The sequence below is a fragment of the Mastomys coucha genome, unplaced genomic scaffold (assembly GCF_008632895.1).
Source record: "Mastomys coucha isolate ucsf_1 unplaced genomic scaffold, UCSF_Mcou_1 pScaffold20, whole genome shotgun sequence".
Classification (NCBI taxonomy): domain Eukaryota; kingdom Metazoa; phylum Chordata; class Mammalia; order Rodentia; family Muridae; genus Mastomys; species Mastomys coucha.
In genome coordinates this window covers 101,404,505-101,410,504 of record NW_022196903.1, presented here as the reverse complement: position 1 = coordinate 101,410,504, position 6,000 = coordinate 101,404,505, and the positions used below count along the sequence as shown (strand labels likewise).

The window sequence follows — 6,000 nt, the reverse complement described above, 5'->3', positions numbered from 1 at the left end:
TCTGATAAATGGTTATTAGTGCAGAAGTCTGGAATACAGGAAGAACAACCCACATTCCACAAGGAACCTCCTCATCTTTTCTAAGTAGTTCCACAAACCAGAGACCAAACCTTCAAGTATATGCACCCAGGAGTTTGTTCTCATTCAAACCACGGCATGCTGGCATATATAAGTGGTTCAGTCTACTCGCTGGATGTGCACGTGCTACAGCCTTTTGATGAGCACTATCACATTGTTTAAAGATGGGCCGTGCTCTCTCCTATTTTACCCCCTGTCAAAGTTAAAGGCTTTTTCTTTTTAAGTATTTTTTTCTCTTATTCCTTTTAAGCAATCACCCAAATCAGTACCGTTCCCTTTGTCTGTCTACATCTCAACTGAAAATGAGTAAAATCAGTCAAGTGTCAGTTACTATTGGATGCATGTACTCCTTGAGCTGTTCGCACAGATTGCCTGTAATGGTCCACCCTGCCAGGGTTTCTATTCTTCCTGTGAGGATCTGATGTGTGCTAATTGTGAGTATAATGTTCCAGTATGGGGAATATCAGTAAGAACTGAAGCAGACGTTTTTTAGTTTCATCCTATATTTTATAAATATATGTGTCCTGTTTGAAAAGGCAAGTATTGTTCTTTTCCATGCAGTCTGTGAAGTCATCAAGGTACCTGACTTAAGATGAATCAGAAGTCATGCATCTGACCTACCTACCTTCCTATGATGATGGTTTTGTTTCCACCCTTTATTAGAGCCTCATTCTGATATTCAGCATGTGTACAGGTTGCTGAAGCCAGAGACTTTTCCGTCACTATGATCTGCATTCCATTTGATTCTTCCAATTGTTAGATTCTCCTTGAGTTTATTTATACTTTGTGAATCTGAATAGGCCTGCAATTGCTCATTGTTCACTGGTGCCAGTTGAGAAATTGTACTTGTCTGTTTTTGTGAGGATAGCTGTCATGTTTATACTGCATCTCAAGAAACCTCTGTCTTTTTAATCTGCTCATCTAATTGCATTTAGTTTTTGAGAAAGCAGTTGTAATATTGTGAACCTGACATCTTTAGACTTGAATATGCATAATTACACAGTCTTGTGTCTTCCATGTGGATTTTATTCTGGGCTTTGTGTGCATACGAAGCATCACTTCCCACCCTTGGCAAGAATAAAGGTACATTTGCTGTTTCTCCCTTTCTCCCCTTTTTAAGTTCTTACTACAGTTCTGGCTGTAGCTCATGAGAAAGGTGGAAACCATATCTTTGCTCTCTGAAGTCCATTTTTCAAGCGGGTATGAGACTCACATGAGTTCTGTCTACATTGCCATTGGTCACTGGCAGGCTGGCACAGCTGTTTCGACTTAAACCCAAGGCAGTTGCTATGGAAATGGCTGAGTAGAAATAGGTCATGTTTAAAGTCCTTTCCTTCAAGTATAAAGCAGTGCTATAACTTCAGGTTGTCTTGGTTGAGCAGCAAACGTAGGTGGGCAACTACATCCAACACTTTCTTGTTTTAGGATGATGTGATTTTTATGTTTTTATGCCAGCCTGTCCAACCTTGTAGCTTCTACTCAGTAAACAAAACACCCAGTGAAGACCAATGGTAGGGGTAGGGTCATTTACAGTATGATTCTGGGTAACTCTCTAAGTGTTTTTATTCATAAAAGTTGTTTTATTTCATAAAGGTTCCTATGTGTGGTAGAATAGCTTTATTTTCAAGACAGAGCTAGAAGTTCAAGGAAAAGTTTTTAAAAACATTAAATTAATAACCCTGACATTTGGGAATGGAGATTGGGACTGCTGGTCTTCCAGAGGACACAGGTTCAATTCCCAGCACCCACATGTAAGCTTACATCTCTCTGTAACACCAGTCTCAGGCATCTGATGTCCTCCTCTGGCCTCCACAGGCACCACACACACACACACACACACACACACACACACACACACACATGGTGCACAGACTATATACACATTTTAAAAAATCTTACAAAAACAACTTACAAAAGCAAGAAGAAGGTATCTGGTGGCATTGGATGGAGTACGCCATGAATTTAGTCAGAAAATACTCTGACTGGTCCAGAACAAGTTGGCCAGGATGAACAAGGCCATGCCTGATCTCATCACAGTTATTATGGGGTGACTTTAATGTCTTGTGTCATTTGGGGACTTTGTGCATCTGACCACCACAGTGGTGACCACAGCCAGTTTCACACACTGCATGCCACTGCTGTCCTTCTGTGTGCTGCAGCCTTGTCTAGTTGGGAGGGCATCTTCCTGCTTGCCTCCTCCACAGTGCGTCTCGCTGTGGCGGAACAGGCTGCCTTCTGTGCAGATGGCTCTCGATGCGGGACTGTGATGAAAGACTGTCACTGCGCACTCTTCTTGAGAATACTCTGCTCTGACACATGCTGTTCCTTGCCTTTCTATGCCGTGGGCACTTCCCACAGCCTGCGCGTGTTTTGGAAGGATGATCTGATGGGTGGATGAGGCACAGACTCGCTGAAGAGCTACTCATGGTGCGCTTTACTAATTGGAATCTGTGTTCTAGGAAAGCTTACTGCGATTTTGTAACATGCAGTAATATGAATAAATGATAAGACGACTGGTAACTAACATGGGTTATTTTGACTTCAATCTAAATGCTTTGTATGTATTATGTTATATAATCCTTATGACAACCCTAGGAAACACAGCAATTTTGAAAAAAAAAAAAGAACTTATTATTGATTTGTGTGTGTGTGTGTGTGTGTGTGTGTGTGTGAGTTTCACATCATGTAACCCTGTCTCTGTCATCTCCCAGTCCCTCTATATCTGTCGTCTGCCCTTGCAACCTCCCTGTCAAAAGAAAACAAAAATTAAAAATTAAAAATTGAAAACCAAACAAAATCTGACACCCCACCCCCCACCCCCCAATTTCACTGTGGATGCTACGGTATGTCATTATACTCTTTTGCCCAAACGGCTTTACTTGCAAATGTTCATTGCGATGAGTCATTGGTCTGGTTTAAGGTCTCTCTGGCTTTTGCTACACCATCAATACTGGATCCTCATCTAGACTCACCTTGAATATCCTGTTGCTCCATGTCATGGCAGTCTTGCACCTTTGCTTCTGTAGGACTGGCCCTTCCCACACTCTAACAGCTCAAAGATGGGATAGATGTTGAGGTGGACAACTCAAAGCCCTGGATTCGGGCCTGTGCGGTAGCTAAGCACCTAAGCACCTGCCAGCTCCCAAGCCACTGGGACCGGCTCTCTTGGGCTGCCCAGGTGAGTGGCTAGACAGCTGGCGAGGGGTAAACATGGGGAAGTTTTCTGTCCACAGATAAGTAAGCTGGGTCCTGGAGAGTATAGAGAGCCTGAGATCTTATGTCTTGTAGCATGTCAGGTGCTTCCATTGCGGTGCCAATGTGAAGTATGTGTTAACATTTAAAATGACTAATGGTTTTCCTGGTTGTTACTATAGAAGACGATTTACTCTTTGAAGGAACACATGACAATGTCTAGATTCATTTGTTGTATGCCACAGTTGAGATAAAGCTGGACTCTTGTGGACAGAGATGAGAAGTGCTGCTTCACCTTCTACCTTATGTCACACAGGAGGCCCTAACCAAGACAGAATTATGTGGCCAAAAGACTGTGCAGAGCGCTGAGGCTGATAAAACCCGTTTTGTGATGCATGCTCATTCGACTCCATTCGACTCCTAGTCCTTCACCCTTGTTAAGTGTATGTATATTCTCAGGGATTTTTTTTTTATTACTTCTAGCTATAGTAACATACATTATTAAGCAAATATTTTTTGGAAACAAAGTTAGACCTACACTCTATAGGTTGTTAACTTTATAGCAGTACATGACATATTTCCATGTTAAAGTAAGTTTTACTAACTACTTGTAGAACAACTGGGTAATTTTGTAATTTTTATTTAGAAGTTCTTGCTGTCTGCACATATCCTTGCATTCCTTGCTTGTGTTCTGTATAGTGTACATAGGCCTTTGCATTCAGATCTTGCTGCTTTGAACTAAAGAGGAGTCTATGGTCTTTGGTCCCTGTGTCCCCTCCTTATGCCCTGTATGATAAGTTCTTTTGTTTCTCAGTAGACATCAGTGAAACTGATCACTGTGTAGCTCCTTTACCTTAAAACTTGTCATCCAGTAATTCATTTTGGGTGGTGTGCTAGAGTTAATGTGACATTGCAGAAAGGAAAAAAGTGAAAAGCAGAGGAAGAGTGGGAAGGGAAGTCAGGAACCTTGGCCTGATGTGTGTGAGGAGGTGTCTGGGTACATTTTAGAGAAGAAAACTTGTTCATATACCATCTTAAACTGCACTTTGGTAATTTCTGGTGACACAGTAGCCCAACTCCACTCTCAACCTGAGGCAATTTCGTCTGCATTAGGGACCCCCACGTGGTAAAGCCAGATCCTGGGTTACACTGCAGAAAAGGATTTCAGGATGGGCCAGAGTAAAGTGGAGTAAGTGAGCTCATTAAGTATTTAGAAGTCATCTGGGAAAAGGACAGTACACAGCACGGAGACGTGCGTCCAGGTGTTGTATAGTCATGCTTGGCTTTTCTCTGGGTGTGTATGGCCTTGTGGCTTTTTAAGTTACATTCCACAACAGAAGTAATTCATAACAAAGTTTAAAGAATAAACAAGACTTAAAATTGAAGCAAAAGTGTGTGAATTGGTTTACTTTTTTTTTTTTTTAAAGACTTTTCAAACTGTAAGGTTGTTTGTTTCCATGTAGAGATGAGAAAGGACTGAGAATGTGTAAGACTAAACGTTTTTGTGTTCTGGCCCAGGCAAGCAGAGTTCATTTGTAGCTTTTAGCTTCTTTGTTTGCCATATCTTTAGAACCTCCATTACCCTTAGAGGGAGTTTTGGCAATATCGGTTGTGGACTTTTTGTTTGTTTTCTGTTTTTGACTCAGCAAGAAAGACGAGGTAGATTCCAAATCAAGGGCTGCTTCTTTCCTTTGTCACATCTTTTTGTTTTTTTTTCTGTTGTTCTATCCTGCCTCAGTGGGATTTGGCAGTTGAATTCAATGAAACGTTAGGGATAATGAAAGGACTGATGAGCCAGTGCTGTAGCAGCCCTTGGGTCTTCTCTGAAGAACTCAGCTCTGTGGATGTTCTCCTTTGAAGGGTTGGGGAGCTAGAGGAGCGTCCTCCTAACCTGGCATTTGTTGTCTCCTCTAAAGACAGGCATATGGATAACTGAAGTCTTTCATAATGTAGAGTGAGTAGGCATGGCCATCACCCAAAGCTATAAGCTCTTTGAAGAAGATTCAAACTGCTGCTTATTACAGTTCCAAACTACAAAGGTCTAAATGCGCATTAGTAGGCAGAATGGATACAAACAGATTGTCCATTTGTTTTCATTGCTAAAGGTGGAAGAAATATTTCACAAAACAACATGTCATGAGAAAAAAAGAACAAAGGCAGTCCAGTATCTACCATCCTATTTTTCTTTTTTCTTTTTTTAATTTAAGAGCTAGACTCTCCCATCAATAGTGCTTTGTGCTGGGAGTGGAGTTGGGCAGGTTGAGTCATGTGATTATTTTCCTGCAATCCAGAAGTGGGATGAGTTGAGCTTTGTGTGTGTATCTTCCCCTGACGCCGAGCGAATTACCTGTCATTGGCACCAAACAGAACAAACCCAGATTAGCTGTAGATGAAGGGCATGCTCTCAGCTCCTGTGCGTGCTGTGAAATCTAATGCCTTGCAGTCAGTCGTGTTGAAGGACAAAATGCCTTTTCTATTGAAGTGTTTAAACCAAATGTCTTTTTCCATCAGGTTGTTGTGGAGATACCTGAAATGTTTTGATTGTGTTAATGTGGAGAAAAATGAATGAGGGTGGTCTTGGTGTTCACAGTGACAGCTGTCATTGTCAGCAGGGACATAGTCCCTGTCATTTCCAGGGGGCCAAACTTGAGTCTAGTCTAGTCTATGTTAGAAGAGTCACTCCCAAGTTTCTGTTCCTCAGTATTAGCAATGATTGACCTTTGTGGCTGT

The 6,000-nt window shown here is 41.7% G+C and overlaps 1 protein-coding gene across 1 annotated transcript in view; it reads left to right on the top strand.

Annotated features, from left to right (window-relative positions):
• The window catches only part of Sumf1 (sulfatase modifying factor 1), an 82,341-nt gene that overhangs the window by 24,084 nt on the left and 52,257 nt on the right, over positions 1–6,000 (top strand). The window lies entirely within an intron of this gene.